Source organism: Saimiri boliviensis, chromosome 15 (assembly GCF_048565385.1).
Source record: "Saimiri boliviensis isolate mSaiBol1 chromosome 15, mSaiBol1.pri, whole genome shotgun sequence".
NCBI lineage: Eukaryota > Metazoa > Chordata > Mammalia > Primates > Cebidae > Saimiri > Saimiri boliviensis.
In genome coordinates, this window is record NC_133463.1 from 75283269 (window position 1) to 75306489 (window position 23221).

A 23221-nucleotide genomic window follows, 5' to 3' on the forward strand; every position below is an offset into this window, starting at 1 on the left:
CTGAGTGGCGGAGTACTGATGGCAGTGGGAAAAGCATGTTTTGTACAACTCTACCTTACAGGAAGAAAGGGGGCTGAAATTAGTTGAAAATTCTCTTTAATGTTAGGGGTAGAAATATGAAATCATTCTTTTTTCATAACCGCTCTCTTCTTCCAAAAGACAAATTTTCTTTTTTGCACTTAGCCCATCCCTGGCATCTCAAAGAAAGTGGAAAGGTACGTTAAAGGGGGATATGCCACAGCCCAGTGCCGCCAGGTGGCTGCAGAAGAACTTAGCATTTTTTTTTTGTCCTGGCTTCTCACGTTTGTCTCAACACAATTGTTCCTTACTGTTGGTTCTATCACAATTCATGGAAAATGGGAACATCCCTCATTTTACACTTCATACCTCATGTTACAAATTCAAATGATTTGTAACATGGGTAGATAGTACAATCAGGCCACCATGGAGCTGGCCTTACACAAGCGTGTGCTGGCATCAGGACCTACTGTCCCCCCATCCTTAGGTTCTTCTTCTCCTTTTGCACTGGTCTTACTCTGTTCTAGAAGAAGCTTCTTCCATGTGGTGGAGGAGAGGCACACGACTAATGAATGTCCCAGGTTTATTTTATTGCAGTTCCCAACCTACAGGAGAATAAGCTTCACTCTTATTTAGTATAGGTAGACTCCGGGGAAGATTTATGATTGGTCTTGCTTAGATCATATATCCATGCTTTGGCCAAACACTGTGGCCAGGGCGATGAGGTGCTTGACTAGCTGGACTGAAGCTATGTGTTTATTTCTGTGACAGGAGTGGGGAAGAGATGAGGTGACTGGAAGCTTTCCACTCCCACCAAAAATCATATGGAGTTTTAAAATGGGGAAATAGCCATGACCTCAGCGACAGGGACGGTGAACTGAAAAGGAACAGAAGCAAGAAAGACAAGTTGGTCCAGTTTAGATCATCTTAGGTCATCCAGTCACTTGCTAAGCCACCAGCTGATTACAAATTCAGGAGCAAGCCTTACTAGGATCAGTACAAACCACCCAGCTTAATTTTTTTCAATCCACAGAATTTTGGGCTATATAGCTTTTTATTGTTTTGGAGTGATTTGTTACTCTGCAAAGGCTAACTAATACAAGTACTAGGGAATAATATTTTATCACTCTTACTTCACAGATGTGCCACCAAATCTGGATGAACATATAATTGTATTTTTGCTCTCACTGAATACACATACACCCACATGCACGCAGGCACATACATATGTATACATACGTATTGTTACTGCCAGAGCTACTATTAATTGTTAAGCTTATGTAGGTTATAGAATAAGGTATCCAGAGGGTTACAACTTAAAATATGAGGCAAGAGGCATAATGTAATAAAAAGTTGGCACCAAGAAAAAGTGCAGGCTTACTAGAGACTGCACAGGACCTTTGCTTGTTAGTAGAAAATACAGCATGATCAGAGTAGTAAGTAAGTTCTACTGAAATAATAACATAGTATTGAAGGATGGCCATCATGTTAATAGTGCAGATATAATGGAGCTTTTTATAGGTCCATGGCGATCTCAGTGATTTTTGAGCCCCAACCGACACCTTGATCTCAGCTTTGTAAGACTGAGCAGAGGACCCAGTTAAGCTATTCCTAGACTCCCCACCCATGGAAACTGTGAAATTAAAAATGTGTATTGTTTAGAAAAGACCTGGAACCAACCCAAATGCCCATTGACGGTAGACTGGACAGGGAAAATGTGGGACATATACACCATGGAATACTATGCAGCCATAAAAAACGATAAGTTTATGTCCTTCGTATAGACATGGATGTACCTGGAAACCATCATTCTCAGCAAACTGACACAAGAACAGAAAATCAAACACTGAATGTTTTTACTCATAGGTGGGTGTTGAACAATGAGAACACATGGACACAGGGAGGGGAGAATCACACACTGAGGTTTGTTGGTGGAGCTAGGAGAGGGACAGCAGGGGATAGGGAGTTGAGGAGGGATAACATGGGGAGAAATACCAGATATAGGTGACGGGGGGATAGAGGCAGCAAACCACATTGCCATGTGTGTACCTATGCAACAATCCTGCATGTTCTGCACATGCATCCCAGAACCTAAAGTGCAATAAAATAAAAAAAAATGTGTATTGTTATAAGTTGCTTATTTTGTGCTAATTTGTTATGCAGCAATTGAAATCTAACACAGAGGAAGAAAAGTTAGCATGGGGGAAGCTGCTAACTATTTCTGGATTAAACTATAAAGTCAGTGGGGGCAGATGCTGTGTCTGTCTATCATGATGATTAACTATTTTTTTTTTAAGGTGGAGTATTGCTCTGTTACCAGGCTGTGACTCAATCTGCAGTGCCTCAATCTCAGCTCACTGCAACCTCTGCCTCCTGGGTTCAAGCCATTTTCCTGCCTCAGCCTCCCAGGTAGCTGGGATTACAGGCACCCACCACCACACTAGGCTAATTTTTGCATTTTCAGTAGAGATGGGGTTTCACCATGTTGCCCAAGATGGTCTCCATCTCCTGACCTTGTGATCTGCCCATCTTGACCTCCCAAAGTGCTGGGATTACAGGTGTGAGCCACTGTGCCCAGCCTATGATGATGAACTTTTTGAGCTCTGAGACTGAATGCAACCTGTCACTTATTAGCTGCATGTCTTTGGAGGATGTATCTCAGTTTCCTAATCTGTAAGACGGGCATTACAACATTACGGGAATTGAGGAAGAATAAATGTAGTAGTCCATATGCAATGCTTAGCATGATCATTGTTACAGTGCTAAGCATTGTGTATGGCTATTACATTAACTCTCAATCCCCATATTATGTATGCACTCAGTAAGCATTAGCTATCATATTCAGCTGAAATCACTATTGAATTTGTAGCAGGCGACACAGTGCCCATCTTTACAGGCTTATATACAGAAAGCAAGGAATGGATGGTGGCGTGAGTAATTTGAGTGATTGAAGAAACGGATAAACGGTGAATGGCTACGCAAGAAACTCAATTCATATTTCTTTTTGTTTTTGTAGAGAGATGGTCTTGCTCTGTCACTCAGGCTGGAGTGCAGTGATGTGATCATGGCTCACTGAAGCCTCAAACTCCAGGGCTCAAGTGATCCTCCCACCTCAGCCTCCCAAGTAGCTGGGACTACAGGAACACACCTCATGTCTGACTAATTTTAAAAGTTTTTGTAGAGTTGAGGTCTCACTATGTTGTCTAGGCTGATCTCTAATTCCAGGGCTCAAAAATTCCTCCCATCTGGGCCTCCCAAAGTGCTGGGATTACAAGCATGGGCTACTGTGCTGAGCCTCAATTTATATTCCTTTAAAAAGTCACAGCTTTTATAATTTAAGCCTGTCAGTGCCTGTGGGATAAATCGTCAAAGGAGAGCAGGGCTTGCACAACATGCTTCTTGCTCTCCAGCGGTCATGATAACAGAAAACTCATGCTCAGATGCATCACCTGGTGACTCTGACAGGGACCACATCTAGAAATTTCCAGGCCAGGGAGACACTTAGGATTTATTCTTCCTCACTCTTGTCTTCTTTGTTTGCACTCGCTTTATTCTCTTGCTGAGCTGCTAACTCTCTGGCGAACTGGAAACTCATACTTTCCTTCTCTCCCATGCTGCCACAGACACCCTTGCCCTTGGCTGCACGAAACGGATATGCTTGCTGAGCAGCAGGTATAAATTAACTACATGAAATATAATTATTTCATCCTGGCTGTGACAGGAAGAGGGAGGAATAGAAGGAAGGTTTGCTGTGCTGAGTTTAGACTCTGAGAACGTGATCCGGATAAGAACCAGTGAAGTGACACCTGTTTAATAAATATTAAGAACTGGTGGGCCCGGGAGTCTGGGGATTTCAGGACATACAGAACAGTTCTGGAGCTTTGCAAAGTTTTCTTTTAATGAAGCACAAATTTCCCTCACTTAGAGGCTCTGGCTGCATCTGTGGAATGGAGGAAAGGTACAGAGCCGGGGGTCAGAAGGCCTATGGCGGAATCCCAGCTCCAAGTCCAATCTTCCAGGTGCAGCTGGGCAAATCACTGCCCCTCATAATACACTGATATAATGACATGCAGCAAACAGGGTTCCATGAGAAAATAAAGGTAAACGTCTAAAGAATTCAAAAGTTGTCTCTCAGTGGATCCTTTCCTCTCTTTGAGACTCAGCTTCCTCAATGATCCAATTTTGGGGCTGTTCTGAATGAAACTGTGCTCCAAGCAGGTGGCCACTTTCGGATACAGCAGGGAGAACTCAGGGCTGTTGAGGGGGCCAGACTCTCTTACTCCCAACATTTGCAATGGAAGAAGCTGAGTCAGATTTGAATCAATTCTGCATAATAGTCTTCCTGGTGAAATGTATTTTTCAGATTTTGATCTAAGGAAATTAACCACTCCAGTGGTTGATGGCTTCATTCCCATCAATTATTAGCATATTCTACTACAGTTCCCAGGATTCTCGTGATGTAATCAGGGAAATAAACGAGAAGTTGGGTAGAAGACCAAGGCAGCCACACGGTAGCATCAAGGCCATGGAACTTGAAATTAGAAGATCTGAGTTTGAGGTTCGACCTTGCTACTGACCAGCCACATTGCTCTTAACTGGTTTCTTAATCTTTTGCTTTCAGTTTCTCCAGTGTCATAATCCCAGCTTCCCATGAGTGCTCTGGGGGTCCTGAGATGGATGTTGATAAAAATGCCCAGCACAGTGCTTTGCACCTGGCTCGCACAGGAAACAGGTGGGATTTGTTGGGATACCACACCTCTTGCTAGCTGTGTTATTAAATACCAATTCCTGCTGGTCTGGATAGTACAATCTGCTATTTAAAAGCATTCAGAAAGATGCTTGAATGCGTGACAAACACATATTTCCCTGCTGTTGCTATGCTGACTTACGCAATACATTAAAGTGTAATCCAGCAGCAGTGCCTGTTGAAAAAGAGGAACAGGTAACCTCCTCTGGGCATCAGCGAGAGAGACCTAATGGCTTTTTTTTTTTTTTTTTTTTTTTTCCTGCTATTCAGCTGGTTTTTGCATTTGGCATTTAGCCTCAGCTCTCTACATGATATTTATCACTGCAATTAAGTTGGGGGCAGAAACATTTAGAATGGCTCTGGCTAAGAAGTCGCCGAGCTTTGTCCTTTTTTATGTTGCAGGAACTGAGCACTAATGTCGTGTCCTCCTGCTAATCTTGGGGAGGGTACGATTTAGTTGGTAGGAAGAAGGCAAGTCTCCGTGATGCTAACATGAATATCTCCAAAATAAGATTTGAAGTCCTCACAATGACTTTTCCCTACTCATTGTGCACTGAACACAAGAGTGAAAGAACTCTTCAGCATAGTGTGCACTAATTGATCTTTACTGAAGGCTTTCTATGTGTTGGACACTCACTGTGTTTTCTTAATCCTCTTGCCATTCCCATGTGATAGGAAACTGTATTATTCCTGCTTTAGGTGAGTTAGAGGCATGCCAAATGATCTAAGATTTTTGTTTATGGCTTAAGGGGTTCTGTGAAGACTTTGGATGTGCTGACAAAGAGCTGAATTTTGTAAGGTAGTGAAGAGTTGCCATGTCGAGGAGAGTGAAGTACCTTCAAGTGAAGTAGTTGCCCATACTCTGCAGCCTTAAGGAACCATACAGATAAAAGGTATCACCAAATAATGTAGTGTTTCAGGGAGAAAACAACATGTTCTATTAAAAGTCCTCAAGATTCAGGAATTGCTGGTGTCTTGTTCTAGCTCTAGACACAATCTGTTCATTTGTTTTCAATCCCATCGCCTTCATCTGCCCCATAAAAAGAACACACCTGGCTCTCCTTCTTGTCAAGGTATGATGTGCTGTGTGCAACTGCTTACATGACATGAAATGAAAGTGTTATGAAAAGCAGAAAGTGGCTGGGTGTAGTAGCTCATGCCTGCAATCCCAACACTCTGGGAGATGGGGGCAGGAGGACTGCTTGAGCCCAGGAGTTCGAGACCAGCCTGGGCAACAAAGGGAGACTCCCATCTCTACAAAAAAATATTTAAAAATTAGTCAGGCTTGGTGTCTTGTGCAGGTAGTTCTAGCTACTTGGGAAGCTGAAGTATGCAGATCACTCGTGCCTGGGAGGTTGAGGGTGCAGTAAGCTGTGATCAGTGAGTGAGCAGCGAGCCACAGAATGAGACCCTGTCTCAAAGGAAAAAAAAAATAAGAGGACACATTCACCAGATGCAGCTAATATTTCCTCAGTAGTTCTGGTTGTTCGCTGGCATTATAAACTTGGATCCGTGATTTCACCAGTCACAGATTCGTGAACCAGGAGCCTCTTTGGTCTACAGAGTTCTACAATCTTTATGGCTTAGACAGTTGGGTGGAAGTTATTTGCAGAAGCTATTCAAATATATGCTATGTGCATTATAAACCTGGGGGCATGATTTCACTATTCACAGACCTGTGAAACAAGAGCCTCTTTGGTCTGCAGAGTTCTACAGTCTTTACGGCTTAGACAGTTGGATGGAAGCTATTTGCAGAATAGTTCTGTCCATTTGGTTCACAAGTTTTTGGTTATAGCCTGCCAAATGTCCCAGGATTGCACTAAGTATGTGTATGGATGAGGAGGTGTGTGGGAAGACAGAAAAAATAGGGTAGCATTTAAAGAAAAAGGCAGTCTCTTCCGTGACACCACCGGCTCCTGGTTTCCCTCCTACTTTCCTCACCATTCTTTCTCAGTCTCTCGTGCTTCTCTTCCTGCCCACACTTAAGATGTTGCAGCTCTAGGAAGACTTCATTCTTAGAGCTTTTCTGTTCTTACTCTAAACTATGGTAATTCTTATTTTGCAAGAGTAAATCTCCATGGAGTACAAGAGAAGAGAAGAGAACGTTCCTTTTCCTCCAATTGCCTTTCATATCTGCTCTGTGAAGCTCATTTCCCCCTGATCTTTGAATGAAGTCCAAGGCCATTCTCTCAATTCTGGTCACTCTCCAGTAGTCAATTTTCCACTGGTCACTTTTAGTCACAAAAGTCTCATGGGAATGATTAACATGGCCAGTAGTAATCATCAGAATTGCATAGACAATTTAAAGTTAAAACTTCTGTAACGTTGGACTCTTATGAACTTTAATAGGGATAGCCCCATATTCAAGAGGCCAGAGGAGAGACCCAGAGCCAGCAACTAAGACATGGGGTTGAATGAGGGAAGCTACATGCAAGGCAGACTAGTGGCGACAGGCTGGACAGGAGAACTTCAACCGCCAGTAAAAACCATGCAATTTACATAACATTTTCTCTTAGCACCCTCCCCCTACCAACTTTCACATTGCAATCTTTATTTCACCCAAAAGCCTCTGTCTGCTGTGTGGCCTGCGTTCCACGGAGTGGGGAAGCAGTTCAGGAGTTCCTCATACATAAGGAGTGAATCTCCAAGTTGGCCACTCTTGGATTCCTTAGCTTGAAACTCTTGAACACACATTATTCTTAGACCATAGAGTCATTCTTGGAGTATGCTTAAGTTATGTTATTGCTGTTAGATGCACCTGCCATACGCTGTCAGTTCTTATGGTATGCTTCAAGTTAAACTATTGCTGTCAGGTGCATCTGCATTACACTTCTCCCTTCCCTTCAACAAACTCCTCCTTCAGGGTAGAAGTTCACATTAAGAAAGAGTAATCGGCTGGGCGCGGTGGCTCAAGCCTGTAATCCCAGCACTTTGGGAGGCCGAGGCGGGTGGATCATGAGGTCAAGAGATCGAGACCATCCTGGTCAACATGGTGAAACCCCGTCTCTACTAAAAATACAAAAAATTGGCTGGGCATGGTGGCACGTGCCTGTAATCCCAGCTACTCAGGAGGCTGAGGCAGGAGAATTGCCTGAACCCAGGAGGTGGAGGTTGCGGTGAGCCGACATCACGCCATTGCACTCCAGCCTGGGTAACAAGAGCGAAACTCCGTCTCAAAAAAAAAAAAAAAGAAAAGAAAAGAAAGAGTAATCCTCTTTCCTACCTTACTATGAAGCTCTTATCTCGTCAAAAACCACTCATTCCAAGCTTTGTGATCAAGCTTTTTTCTCTCTTTTTCTCTCTCTGTCTCTCTCTTTCTTCATCAGAGCTGCGAGATAAGAGATCAAAGAGAGAGGAAAAGTCTCACCTGTATGGGACTGATGCACTCCTGGGGACTGACATTCTCTTCATTTCATCTATGCTCGATGTTGATTTTCTGGTATGGTGTGCCCAGGGTTCCTTGGAGATTCTATCCCTGGGATTGTGCTACTGCACTTCCAGCAGTAACTTAGGCAGCAAAAGCTGGTACCTCTGGAGGGGCACACACAGTTTCTATCTGAGCTGTTCTGCTGGTTCTTCTTTCTGATTGACATCGCATCGTCCCTTTGGGTGGTCTTCTTAGTGAAGGTTCAAGACGGTTGTAGGGTGTGATGTCCTTCTCCCACGTAGCCCTCTTTTGATCCCCAAGAAACACTCAGGCATTCTCCTTCTTATTCTTGATGAAGTGTAGCTAACTCCCTATCCATAATCATCTCTCTCTGCCCTGGTGCCTTAGGCCGATCACGTAGAACCTGTCCTTTACATTTCTGCCATCTTTGTCAGACATGAGTCCAAGGTGTTCAAAGCGCACCTATTAAACTCTCTGGATAATTTATTTGAAGCTTCTTTTACTCTTGAACCAGGAAGGGGTTTCCCCTTCTTTGTTTCCCTTTGCTGGGAGGCACACACACACAAATGCCAGAACACTCTCTCCTAAGTAAGCCAGAACAACTTTCTCCCGAGGAAATTCTGAGATTTTCAACTTCAATATTCTTACGCCAGAAAAGGGATATTAGGTTAGAGATGGAAAGCCGTCCTCTGAAATTTTCTTTGCAATTCCTGCCTAGGTGATCTGTCACCTTGCTTTGTGATGTGAATTTAGTTGGCACCCTGTTTCTCAGGGTCTCAACTGAAATGAGACAGAATGAGTCCTATTTTGAAATCCTACCACACTCTTGCTCCATAAGCTCATCCACTTCAATGGCTTTTGGTGTCTAGGGCCATGAATACCCTAAAATATGTAAAATCAACACTTCTTTAAAAAAATAAATTCAAGAACAGTTTAACCCAAGTCAAGGTACATCAAAGATCTCAGATGGGAACAACTTTTGGAAAGAGTTAGCTGTTCGACAAGCTGCCCCTGAGGTACCCTGACTGCTTTAGTGCTGGGGCACAGAAACCACTCATATACTGAATCCTCTTCAAGGACTGTCTTTTATTCTTGCAATCCTGGTTTGTTAGGGCATGGAAGCATTTTTGCAGACCAATAAGGTCCAGTACAGTAGCAGAGTTCTGCCTCTATGAATTGGCTATGGTCAAGGATAAGATTAAATGAACACAAGAATATTAAGGATTTACTCTGATTTTAATTGTGATTTAAAATTACATGCAGTATATTCTTCCCTCTGTACCCCATTATTACCCTAACCAACAAAAAATTAACCACACCTCTCTTTTATGAACTCCAGATTCAAATATCTTACTCCATGATGAATAATTTCATCTAGATATTCCAAAGTAACTCAAACTCAAACATAATGAAATGGAAATGATGATTTTACATTTTTCTAAAATGTTTATTATACCACGTCTTATTTTTTAAAAATAGGCCTCATTTCCCACACACCCAAATCCTAAATCCTAACTTTAAGATTTTCATGCTGCACAATTCCAATCAACCTGGCCTTCTAATATATTCAGAGTCTGTCCCCTTTGGATCCTCATAACAACTCATTTTACACTCTCATCACTGCCCTTGGAAAATGTATCAGCATCTTAACTGGCTTCACTGCATTTATTCTCACCCACCATAACTCATTTTTCACAGAGCCAACACTTTAACCATTTTAAATCATGTCTCCTTTACTTAAACTTTTCAAAGGTATTCATCGCTTAGATGAATGGTCTAGATATAAAAGCTTTCTTTTTTTTAATCCAAGGACAGTTAAACCCAAGTGAAGGTACACCAAAGATCTCAGATGGGAGTAGCTTTTGGAAAGAAGTAGCTGTTCAACAAGCTGCCCCTGAGTTACCCTGGCTGCTGGGGCACAAAACTCACTCATACACTGAATCTTCTTCCTAGAGGGACTGTCTTTTTTTCTTAAAGTGATGGTCTCTAAGATAGAGGGGGGGCATCCCAGGCATGCAAAAGATTATTTTTATGCAATGTGGTAAGAAAACACTATAGCTTTTATTTGTATATTGTTTTTATCCTTTAGGAAAAAATAAATTAAGATTTATTTATTCTATGGCTTGGCTTCGGGGAAGTCCTCATCTGGAAGGTGGGTTGATTCCCCATGTCAGAAGCAAAAAATGGAAATTCCACAATTTGATGGTCCTGACAGTGGTGACCTACTCCTTCCCTGATTTCAGCATTCTGCAGTTCATCATAGCTTATGTGTTAAGTTATGTAGTTCATATCCTCTTGTTAGAAAGACGTACAGATTTTATGAGTTGTTTTAAACGATGTGAGGCTGGATGCAGTGGCTCACTCCTATAATTCTTGCACTTTGGGAGGCTGAGGTGGGCAGATCACCTGAGGTAAGGAGTTTGAGATTGGCCCGGCCAACATGGTGAAACCTGTCTCTACTAAAAATACAAAATTTAGCTGGGTATGGTGGCGTGCACCTGTAATCCCAGCTACTCCAGAGTCTGAGGCAGGAGAATTGCCTGAACCCAGAGGCGGAAGTTGCAGTGAGCCAAGATTGCACCACTTAACCAGTTTGGGTGGCAGAGGCAGACTCTGTCTCAAAAAATAAATAAAAAAATAAACAAATAAATAAATAGTGTGATCTCTACAATATTATATTGAGAGATAAGCAATTTTTATAGCACAAGATGTTATACATTTTCTTTCTTTCTTTCTTTTTTTTTTTTTTTTTTTTTTTTTTTTTTTTTTTTTTGAGACAGAGTCTCAAACTCTATTGCCAGGCTGGAGTGCAGTGGCGCAATCCCGGCTCACTGCAACTTCAGTTTTCCAGTTTCAAGCAATTCTCCTGCCTCAGCCTCCTGAGTAGCTGGGACTACAGGCACACACCACCACGCCTGGCTAATTTTTTATACTTTTAGTAGAGATGGGGTTTCACCATGTTGGCCAGGATGGTCTCCATCTCTTGACGTTGTGATTCGTCTGCTTTGGCTTCCCAAAGTGCTGGGATTACAGGTGTGAGCCACCACGCCCGGCCGATGTTATACATTTTCTATAGCAAAGAACTGAACAGTATTGCCAAACCTAAAGATGGGTTACACATTGCATTAGTTTGTTCAGGCTGCCATAATAAAATTCCTCAGACTGGATGGCTTAAGCAGCATAAATTTGTTTTCTCACAATTCTGGCAGATAGAAGCCTGAGACCAAGGTGTTGGAAGATTAGTTTTTTCTGAGATCTCTCCCTTGGCTTAGAGATGGTCATCTTTTCTCCCTGTGTCCTCACATGGCTTTTCCATGTAAGTGTGCCTCCCTGCTGTCTCTTTATATTCCTGTACATACTCTAGTCATATTGGATTAAGGGCCCACCCTAATGCCTCATTGTAACTCAATCACCTGTTTAAAGATCTTATCTCAAAAGAAGATTATAATCTGAGGTCCTGGAGATTGCGACTTTAACATATGAATTGCAGGGAGATGCATTCCAGCCCTTAACACTTTTTTTTTTTTTGCAAAATTGTAGGACTTTTTATGGTAAATGTGGTGGCACCCAGGCTGGTGTCCTGGCGCATGCCTGTAATCCCAGCATTTTGGGAGGCCAAGGCGGTGGGTCACCTGAGGTCAGCACTTGGAGACCACCTGGCTAACATGGCGAAACCCGTCTCTACAAAAAATACAAAAATTACTGTAATCCTAGCACTTTGGGAGGCCGAGGTGGCTCAAGCCTGTAATCCCAGCACTTTGGGAGGCCGAGGCACGTGGATCACGAGGTCAAGAGATCGAGACCATCCTGGCCAACACGGTGAAACCCTGTCTCTACCAAAAATTAAAGAAAAAAATAGAAAAGAAAAATTAGCCAGGTGTGGTGGCACGCACCTGTGGTCCCAGCTACTCCGTCGAGAGGCTAAGGTGGAAGAAATCCCTTCAACCCAGGATGCAGAGGTTGCAGTGAGCCGAGATTGCGCCACTGCACTCCAGCCTGGTGACAGAGCAAGACTCCATCTCAAAAAAAAAATAAAAAAAAAATTAGCCAGGTGTGGTGGTGCACACCTGTAGTCCCAGCTACTTGCGAGGCTAAGACAGAAGAATCGCTTGAACCCGGGAAGTGGAGGTTGCAGTGAGCAGAGATCGTGCTGCTGCTGCACTCCAGCCTGGGCAAGAGAGTGAGACTCTGTCTCAAAAATAAGTAAACAAATAAATAAATGAAATTATTTTACCTACCATATATTTTGGAAAAAAAATTTGAATACTACAGTTAAACTGTTTCTTCAAGGTAAACGTGATGGTTTAAGAATGAGTAAAAAAAAATAATTGTTTATCAGATAACGCCTCTGCTCTGGAAAGAACATTTAAAAATGGATGCATAAAAATATTTTCAGTGTTATATGATTTAGCTTTTCAAAAATTAATTGAGAGTGAGAGGTCCCCCATGATAAAAGTTTACCTACATAACAAACCTGCACATATACCCCTGAACTTAAAACAAAAGCAACAACAACAACAAACAAGTAACAACAAAAAGAGTGAGAACTATGGTAACTCTCACATCTGCATTTATAAAACTGGGTGTCATGCTAGACCCCTGTTGACTCCAGTAGGGATGGCATAGTGTCCAGGGGGCTGAAGAACAGGCTTGGAGACAATGACTTAGACTTCACTGGGGGACATACATGCAGGGATGGTTCAGTGGCAGAGGGCTGGACAGGAAAACCACTACTGTGTACACATAGTGTGTAGTTTATATAGCATTTTTACTGAGCACCCTGTACTTAGAAACCTCTACCTAGTAACCTCCATTTAACCCAGAACAAAGGACCCCTGTATGAGGATAGGCCAGGGATTCAGACATCCTTCGTAGATAAGGAGTGAATCTCCAGGTTGGCCATTCCCGAATTCCTTAGCTCAGGATTCCAAACACACATTCTTCTTAGACCGATAGGATCATTCTCAGGATATGCTGAAGTGATTGCTGTTGAGTGCACCTGCCATACACCGGGAAATAGAACTTTAACCCATTCAAAAAGCTTTTAAAGAAAAATATTATAGTGGGATATAAACCCACTTGATTACACACACACACATGCACAGAGTTTATACATAAAAACATAACATATTCATATCAGTTCACAATAATAACTAACATCAGAGAAGACAGTTTTTAAATCAAAGACATTTTTCATAATGGTGGTGACTTTGAAAGATGACCATTAGAATTTCATGTTTGGACCAACTTATCCCTATGAAGAGTATTTTTGCCTCTATAGTATCCATTAAAACCAAGTATCAAAATGAACTAAACTTAGAATCAGACACATAAATTGCTATATAACAGAAAATGAAACCAAGATTTTTAAAAAGACTTATTTGTTTCCATTTGTTAATGGATAATTTTCAAGAAGATAAAATTGTGACTGTCAGACATATGTAAAATGACTATTTGTCATTAAATGTGGTTTATTAATTAATGAGAGAACTGTAAGATGATTAATCTAGTTCAAAGGAAGACCTGAAGAGTAGACATATTTACAATCAGGAATCCTAAAATTAATTTGCTAATAGCTGCAAAACTGGTTGATATCATGTAGAGCAACGAATTGTGTGTTTCTACGGGGCAGAAATCAATTGTATCTCTACTGCAGAAAATTCATTTGCATTTCTATGGACAAAAATAATTTGCGTTATCATCAGTTTCTTACAGTTTACAGAATTGTAAAATAGCCTAGCCAAAGATAATCAAAGGCATGAAACTCTATAGGATCAAATAGCCCTGAAGGGTTTGCTAGCTAACACTCAGCATTCTGCTGAAAGGAAACCTATGAATCATTTGCACATTTAAAAGTCTTTTATCATTTTGTTGCTGTACTCTCACAAATATAGTAGTTAGTAATATTAATTTTGGTGATATAACCAAAGATTTTAGTGGTATTAAGTAAATTTAAGATTATTTTAAAGTGTTTTTCATTTCATTGCTATTTTCTAACTTTTACGTTTACATTTCTGTCTATGCTTTTTCATATACACAAAACAGTAGAACTTGCAAATTTAGTATTATTTGAGATAGACTCTCACCCTGTCACCCAGGCTGGAGTGCTGTGGTGTGATCACAGTTTGAGCAACCTTGAGCTCCCGGGCTCAAGTATTCCTGCCATCCCAGCCTCCCAAATAGCGAGAACTACAGGCACGCACCACAGTACTCAGCTAATTTTTAAATTATTTTTGCACAGATGGGGTCTCAGTATGTTGACCAGGCTGGTCTTAAACTCCTGGGTTCAAAGAATTCTGCTGCCTCGGCTTCCCAAAGTGCGGGGATGACAGGTGTGAGTGCTGTGCCCAGGCTTGCAGGTACTTCATACAGCAGAGCATACGTGTGTGTGGGTATGCGTATACATACATACATATATACATGTATATATTGGACACTTGTAATTGAACATAATTTACCATTAAAGATGTGATGTTATAACACTTGGAGATCACCACTCCAGAGGACGCAGACCCAAGTTTTCAATATCTACAGAGACTCAGTCTCTTGGCAGGACTCTGAAACCTCTGCTTCCCTTGTCAGCTATGAAGGCTGTATCCCATGCTATCAGCTGGGCTCTTATTATAAAATGGTAAGCATGTACAAAAACAAATCTAGATGAATGCTTAAATCTTGACAAAAATTAGCTCAGAATGCATTTAGGATTTACAAACCTTAATATAAAATCCAAAACTGTGAAACTCCTACAAGATAACACAGGAGACAATCTAGATGACAATGGGTTCGATGATGATTTTTTAGATATGACATCAAAGGCATGATCTGTGAAAGAGAGAATCCATAGCTGGACTTTATTAAAATTAAAATTTTTTGCTTTGCAAAAGATGCTGTCAAGAGAATGAAAAGGCAAGCCGCAGACTGGGAAACAATATTCTCAAAAGACATATGTGATAGAGGATGTTACTTAAAATATATAGAGAACTCTCAAATACAATTAAATAAAACAACAACCCAATTAAAAACCAGGCCAAAGACCTGAACAGACACCCTACCAAAGAAGTTATGCAGATGAAAATCAGCAAATGAAAAGAAGCTTCACATTGTATGTTATCAGGGAAATGCACATTAAAACAAAAATAGGATATCACTGTGCACTTAGAATGGCCAAATCCAAAACACTAACATCACTGACTGCCGGTGAGGGTGTGGAGCAGGAGGAGTTCTCACTCGCTGCTGATGGAAATACAAAATGGTATAGCCATTTTGGAAGATGGCTTGATAGTTTCTTATAAAACTAAACATACTATTACCATGAGATCTAGCAATCACCCTCCTTGGTATTTGCCCAAAATAGTTGAAAAAAGTATGTTCACACAAAAACCTGCATATGGCTGTTAATAGCAGCTATATTTCAAATTCTCAAAACTTGGGAGCAATCGAGATGTCCTTTAGTGAGTCAATTAATAAATTAACTGTGGCATATCCAGACAATGAAATATTAGTCAACACTAAAGGGAAATGAGCTATCAAACCATGAAATGACATGGAGGAAACAAATGTCTATTACTCAGTGAAAGAAGCCAATCTGAGAAGGTTACATACTATATGATTGTGTTATATGACATTCTGAAGAAAGCAAAACTTTGGAGACAGTAAGATGAGTGGTTTCCCGGAGTTGGTGGGGAAGCCGGATGAATAAGTAGAGCAGAGATAATTTTTAGGGCAGTGAAAATGCTCCATATTATACTATAATTGTGGCTGCAGTATAGATTTGTCCAAACACATAGAAGGTACATTCTGGACTTTGTATGATAATGATGTGTCAATGTAAGGTAATCAATTATAGCAAATGTACCACTGCAGTGGGGATTGTTGATACTGGGGAAGAGTAGGTATGTGTGTGGCGAGGGACCATATGAGAAATCTCTACCTTTCCCTCAGTCTTCCTTTATGTTAGATTTAACCCTAAATCTAACCTTAAAAAATGAAGTCCTTGGTCGGGTGGAATGGCTCACACCTGAAATCTCAGAACTTTGGGAGACCCAGGCGGGTGGATCATTTAAGGTCAGGAGTTCGAGACCAGCCTGGCCAACATGGTAAAACCCCATCTCTACTGAAAATGCAAAAACTAGCCAGGCAGAAGAGGTGCAGGCCTGTAGTTCCAGCTACTTGGGAGGCTGAGGCAAGAGAATTGCTTGAGCCTGGGAGGTAGAGATTGCAATGAGCCGAGATCATGCCACTGCACTCCAGTCTGGGTGACAGAGTGCGACTCTGTCTTAAAATAAATAAATAAAATTAATAAATAATGAAGTTTTCAAATAACTTTTTCAAAATTTAATCCCATGTACTTTTAATTTAAGAATGATGATAAAACTGGAATGTTTTGTATTATGAAAGAAGAAAAAAATAGCATACCCAAGAACCACTCCGTAGTCACTAGCTTTGAAACTGGTTCCCCAGAAACACTGTGGAAAGGAGGCTCACTACCTTAACAGGGTTTTACTAAATTTATTGGAGGAGAGAAGGCAAAGGAAGGGTGTTAATGAGGTTTCTGGAGTCTGGATAAATGCAGGTATGCAGGGGCTTTACTGATTTGGGAATGCAGGTGACATAATTGTTCAGGGCTGGTGGTCAGAACTGGGTGGAGGTTTCAAAGTAAATCTTTTTTTTTTTTTTTTTTTTTTTTTTTTTGAGACAGAGTTTCGCTCTTGTTACCCAGGCTGGAGTGCAATGGCGCAATCTCGGCTCACCGCAACCTCCACCTCCTGGCTTCAGGCAATTCTCCTACCTCAGCCTCCTGAGTAGCTGGGATTACAGGCACGCGCCACCATGCCCAGCTAATTTTTAGTATTTTTAGTAGAGACGGGGTTTCACCATGTTGACCAGGATGGTCTCGATCTCTTGATCTCGTGATTCACCCGCCTTGGCCTCCCAAAGTGCTGGGATTACAGGCTTGAGCCACCGCGCCCGGCCTCAAAGTAAATCTTGAGGAGTCAGTCGCTTGATGATATTTTAGCACCAAGAAGGTGATCTATTACAAGAATAAACTGAGCACTCAAGTGTCACATTAATGGCTTTTCAGATAATTCCTTATGTTAGTGTCTTTAGGTTGCCATAATAAACTCCCATAAACCTGGTGGCTTAAATAATCAGAAGTCTATTTTCTCACAGTTCTGAAGGCCAGAGGGCTGAAATCTGGGTGTTGGCAGGACTGCGCTCCTTCCAGTTTCTAAAGGAGAATCTGCTCCTGCCTCTTATCTTCTCATGGCTCTCGGCATCCCTTGGCTTGTGGCTGCATCTTTCTCTACTCTGTCATCACCTCACCTCTTTTCTGTGTATGTCTCCTCTAAGCAACCTCCCTCTCTGTTTTATAAGGATACTTGGGATTGCAATTAGGTCCACAGAGCTAATGAAGGATTAACCCCTTCTCTCAAAATGCTTAATTTAATCCCATCTTTTGCCCTATTAGTTATTATCCACTTTTTTTGCCATAGGTTCCAAAGATTTCACATGGACATCTTTCGGAAGATATATTCAGTTGAATACTCACATCTATCCAGAAACTCAGAATGTGGTCTTATTTGGAAATAGGATCTTTGCAGATAGAGTTAGTTAAAATGAGGTCATTCTGAATTAGGGAGGGCTGTAACTCAGTGACTGGTATCTTTCTAAGAAGAGAAACCATCCCAGTGCTTTGGGAGGCTGAGGTGGGAGTTCGAGACCAGCCTGGGCAACACAGCAAAACCCTGTCTCTACTAAACACACAAAAAAATTCAGCCAGGCATGGTGGTGGGTGCCTGTGGTCCCAGCTACAGGCAGTCTGAGGTGGGAGGATCGCTTCCACCCAGGAGGTTGAGGCTGCAGTGAGCCGTGATTGTGCCACTGCACTTCCAGCCAAGGAAACCCAGTGAAATCCTGTCTTAAAAAAAAATAAAGAAGCAGAGACACAGAAACACACAGGGAAAACATCCTTTCATGATGACAACAGCTTGGAGTAAAATGTCTGCAAGCCAACAGATGCTAAGGCCACCAGAATGCTGGCAGCCACCAGAAGCCAGGAAGAGGAAAGAAAGGGTCTTCCATTAGAGCAATCAGAGAGACCAGGGCCTGCCCACATCTTGATTTTGGACTTCTGGACTCCAGAGCTGTGAGAAAATAGATTTATGTTTTCCTAAACCACCCAGTTTGTGGTAATTCTGCCAGCCCTAGGAAGCTAATACAGGAAGGCATTTCTTGGCTTACTAAATTCATGAAAAACAAATTTCATCGTCCTGGGCAACTGTTAGATGAGATTAATAAAGAGTTTGGATTTGAAATCCTGAATCTGCATGGCAGGCTCTAGTTCTCACCAGTCTCATCTGCAGCCTCTGCCTCTTGAAGGCGATTCTTGCCCCTGAGCAAATCCAGTCTTTTCAGATGACTGAGCCAGCAGGACTGGCCTCATAACTTGTTTGATATTCAGCCCACCTGAATTCACCTGAAGCTCTGGTGGGCAGCACCTGTGTTCTCTTCTCTGCTGCCTTCTCTGGCATTTCAAACTTGTTCCACCACAGGTAGCAGCAACCTGGAAATGCCTCATGGGAGTAACTCTCGACTAATGAAGATTAAGAGTTAGCAGGTCAATGCCTCAACTTTTCCCCTAGGGGCTTAATTCTGAGATGCAGGATTTTTTTGCTTTTTGTTTCTTCTTCTTCTTCTTCTTCTTCTTCTTCTTCTTCTTCTTCTTCTTCTTCTTCTTCTTCTTCTTCTTCTTTTTTTTTTTTTGCTGAAAAACATTCTGTTTTATTTTCCCCATTCCTTTACTTATATTTCTTGTTATCGTCCTCTATGTTAGGCCATTGTTGTTTTGCTATAAAGAAATACTGGTGACTGGGTAATTTATAAAGAAAAGAGGTTTAATTGGCTCGTTGTTTTTCAGGGTGTATAAGAAGCATGGCACCAGCATGTGCTGCTGATGGGAGCCTCAGGAAATTTACAATCATGGCAGAAGGTGAGGTATGTCACATTGTGAGTGTGAGAGCAAGAGAGAAAGGAAGAAGGTGCCACTCATTTTTAAACACTCAGATCTTGCATGAACTCACAGTGAGAATTCACTTATTATCATAAGGACAACACCAAGCTATTTAGTCATGAAGGATTCAATCCCGTGACCCAAACACCTCTCACCAGGCCCTACCTCCAACACTGAAGAGTACATTTCTTTTCTTTTTCTCTTTTATTATTATTATTTTTTAGACAGATTAGCACTCTGTTGCCCAGGTTGGAGTGCAGTGGCATGATCTCGGGTCACCACAGCCTCCACCTTCTGGGTTCAAGTGATTCCCCTGCCTCAGTCTCCTGAGTAGCTGGAATTACAGGTGCCCACCACCATGCCCAGCTAATTTTTTGTATTTTTAGTAGAGATGGCCAACCATGTTGGCCAGGCTGATCTCAAACTCCTGACCTCAGGTGATCCACCTGCTTTGGCCTCCCAAAGTTCTGGGATTACAGGCATGAGCCACTGTACCTAGTCTGAAGATTACATTTCAACATGAGATTTGGTGGGGATACATATCCAACCATATAACCTCCCAAGTAGACTACCCACCCCAAATCCTTGTCTCAGGGTCTGTATTTGAGGGATCCCTGAGTAACCCACACAGCATTGGATCCTGCCAGGTCCATCTCTCATTCTGTCGGTGTCTCCCTTTCTCTTTTCCACAAAATTGAGCTGCTGTGGCCCCAACTACTGTTGCTGTACCTCCTGGCCTGGACTGTAATATTCCCCTGGCCCCCTTCACAGCATTTTACAGATATTTTTCACAAGTTAAGAAAGAAGCAGCTTTTAAGGATCACACCTGTAAGACAATCCATGCACCATTTTCCCCTTTTCCTCTGTTGGAGCCTGTAAGGCAGGAAATTAAAGGGACTTTCTGATTGGGTAACATTTCCAACCTCTTGGCTGTGCTAGAATTCATATGATCATATTCCTAGGGGCTGATAAAAAGTTTTGTTTTTCAGCTTTCTTTGGACCTTTTTTCCACATTCACCTTAAGTCCAAGAAATATATAGCAAATATAGCTGGGTTGAGGAACACGACAATGCACTAGTTATTCTCTTTCCTCTTCAGCCCCACCCTCCTCTGTGCCCTGGAGGCTGAGCATGTGTACGGCATTAACCAGAATGCTTTGCCTTCTGGAATCTGGTTGGGTTCACCCAATGGACCTCCACATGTAGGGGGTGGTCACAGCCTTTCCCAGTTGCTGTTCCCTGGTGCTTCACTGTTTCTTGACTGTGTTCCCATCTTTGGTACAAGGGATATTCATAAAATTCTTCTTAGTTAAAACTTTTTAGAGTTCCATTTATTTCCTTCCAGAATGCAAATGCAATATAAAATTGTCCTGACCAGTACAATATAAAAACCATGCCACTTTCTGGTAGTGTTGTCTGAGAAAAATTACTTAGTATTTGCTTCTGTAAAATGGGCATTCTGGTATTTCTTTGTCAGGGTCATTGGGAGGGCATGCAATTAATATTGGTTTTACTTCTTTTCCTTCCATTCTGGCTCTCATAAAAGAAGCCAAGGTCAAAAGAGGATTAATAAGCACTGAAACAAGCATATATCTTATCCCCGGACTTACAGAGCAACATTGTTTTGGTATGTGTGTTTGTTTTGTTTCGCATGAAAACAATTATTTCGTGCTGATTTTGACACTTTCTCTTGTCCTAACACCCACATTTTCAAAAGATACTGACATGTTCAAACAATGCCATTAACCGGTTCCCAGTTTCCTTCTGACTGAGAGCCAGACTTTATTCAGCCTGGTGCAAATGCCTGGGAAAGCATGCTATCCCAACCAGTGGGAGAGGAGCCCAGTGGGACTGTGTGTCTGCTGCTCCATTCATTGTAGAGGTTAAAGTGTGTGTCTGTCTATAAAAATAGCTTGCTGGACATAACTTACACCCCAAACCCTATATCTCTATAAATAACCCCTGGCAGTTTCATTACAGCCTGGGGCACCCCAGCTAACACTGGCAGCTAACTTAATTCCAATCAATCTTTCTAATGCCTTTCATGGTTTGGCTTCATTAAGACCCAGGGCCATCGCTCACCCAGTGCCTGCTCGGCCACCATGTTGATTTGTGTCTCCTTATTGTGTGAATGAATATGCATCCCAGAAGACCTGAGATTTCCTCAGGAAGACAGTGCTGCTGAGTGTTTCCTATTTATTGCTTAGCACAAGAATATATATTACCTTTTATTATACGCCCATTAGACAGTAAAATCTGGGGAGGGATTTCTATTGGAGGTAGTGAGCACAATTACAAATTTGCAGATGATGTGAAATATACCCTTACAAGGATACTCACTGATTTATGAAATGTGCTTTTTTTTCTGGTGACGTGGATTAATTCATAGCCTATGTGAGATCATTAGGCTCCCCCTTCCCCCCTTATTTTGGCTTTTTAGGCTTTGTTTAACTTTTATTTATGTCCCTGTACATAGCCAAGAATTGGCCAATTTGAATGAAAAAGGGACTGCTCCTAGCCCTCTGGTAAAACCCCAGCAAAACCAGTGTTTCTCTCTCATTTTCTATGTAGAATTTGAAGTAAATATCCAGGAATTGAGGGAGAGAAGAGAGAGAAGAAATTTATAAGATGCTTCTCTGACAGAGTAACCAGGAACTACTACATCTGGCTCAGAACAATTACCTGCAATGTACCTCAGCCTGCCCCCCTACACCGTTCCCTGTAAAAACACTGGTGGGGGGGTGGGGAATGGGTACTTAAGTTAAAGCTCCAACCAAGCAGTTTTTGATTACATAGCTGGAATTTACTCAGCAGATCCTAATGGCTCACACTAACCTTGGCTGGGTCTCAGTGGCCGTATTTTCACAGTTGACTTATTCGTGAATAATTTCTGCAACAAATTAGGCATGGAAAACTTTTCCTTGAACCTTAGTCATGCCTTTCTTTCTTTCTTTCTTCTTTCTTTATTTCTTTCTCTTTTCTTTTCTTTTTCTTTCTTTCTTTTTCTTTCTTTCCTTCCTTCTCTCTTTCTCTCTCCCTCTCTCCCTTCCTCCCTCCCTTCTTTCATTTCTTTCTTTTCTTTTTTCTCTTTCTTTCTTTTTCTTTCTTTTTTCTTTTTCTCTCCCTCCCTTCCTCTTTCTTTCATTCTTCCTTCTTTCCTTCTTTCTTTTTCTTTCTTTCTTTTTTCTTTCTTTCTCTCTTTCTTTCTCTCTCTCCCTCTCTCTCTCTTTCTTCTTTCTCCTTTCTCTCTCTTTCTTTCCTTTTTTCCCCTCTTTACATTATCCCTAAGCCTCACTTATATTTTTATCATAAAGGCCACAGGAGATGCCACTCAGTGTTTTTGCCTTCAATTGTGCATCCACAGTGGACTTTAATAGGTAGACTGAAATAGGTACAACCAGTGCTCACTCAAGGCATAATTGAGAGGTGGATGGAACTTACCTTTCCATCTGTGCCCCTTCTTTCTCAGCTCGTCTCAGCAATAAACTCACCCTTACCTGCCACCTCCGTCCCTTCCAGATCTTTAGTGACCTTATGCAGTCTACTCAGTTTATTGCTTTCTGCTCCAGTCCATTGCCTCTATGCACCACACACACATAAACCTTGATTTGCATCAGTCTTTATAATCTCCATGAAAAAAATGAAACAAATACCACCACCACCATCACCAACAACAACCCTTTCTAGTCCCTCTGCTTTCTGAAACAATGATTTATGGGGTGTGCATGTGTGTGTGTGTGTGCGTGTGTGTTGGATACCTTGGGATGATGGTGGAGAAATAAAATCCATCTCTGCAAGGAAGTATAGCTTGAAAGAGCATACTCAGCATTATGATTTTTACATTTAGAAAATAGAGGAAAACTCTGTTTTCTTATATAAATTGTAGAATGTAATAAAGGCTTTTCAAAACCTGGGCAGACTCCAAGAAAATATTTTATTTTACATAAACAAATTACGAAGTGCAAAGGTGCTTTAGAAACACTTAAGAGACAGCCAGTAAAGAAGAAAAAGTAGTTACCTGCCATTGCACAAGGAAGGGTGTGGTGCCACACTTCCCT

General features: G+C 41.6%; 1 long non-coding RNA gene across 3 annotated transcripts in view; it reads left to right on the forward strand.

The window, feature by feature from the left end:
- Positions 1–23221, forward strand: part of LOC141581496 (uncharacterized) — a 118287-nt gene extending 95066 nt beyond the window's left edge. Inside the window, exons 3-6 of one of the 3 annotated variants that reach the window (XR_012514177.1) lie at positions 4640–4750; positions 19072–19148; positions 20710–20790; positions 21735–23221. This is a non-coding gene — a long non-coding RNA (uncharacterized LOC141581496). The remainder of the gene's footprint in view (positions 1–4639; positions 4751–19071; positions 19149–20709; positions 20791–21734) is intronic. The other 2 variants (XR_012514178.1, XR_012514179.1) reach the window with 2 other exon arrangements.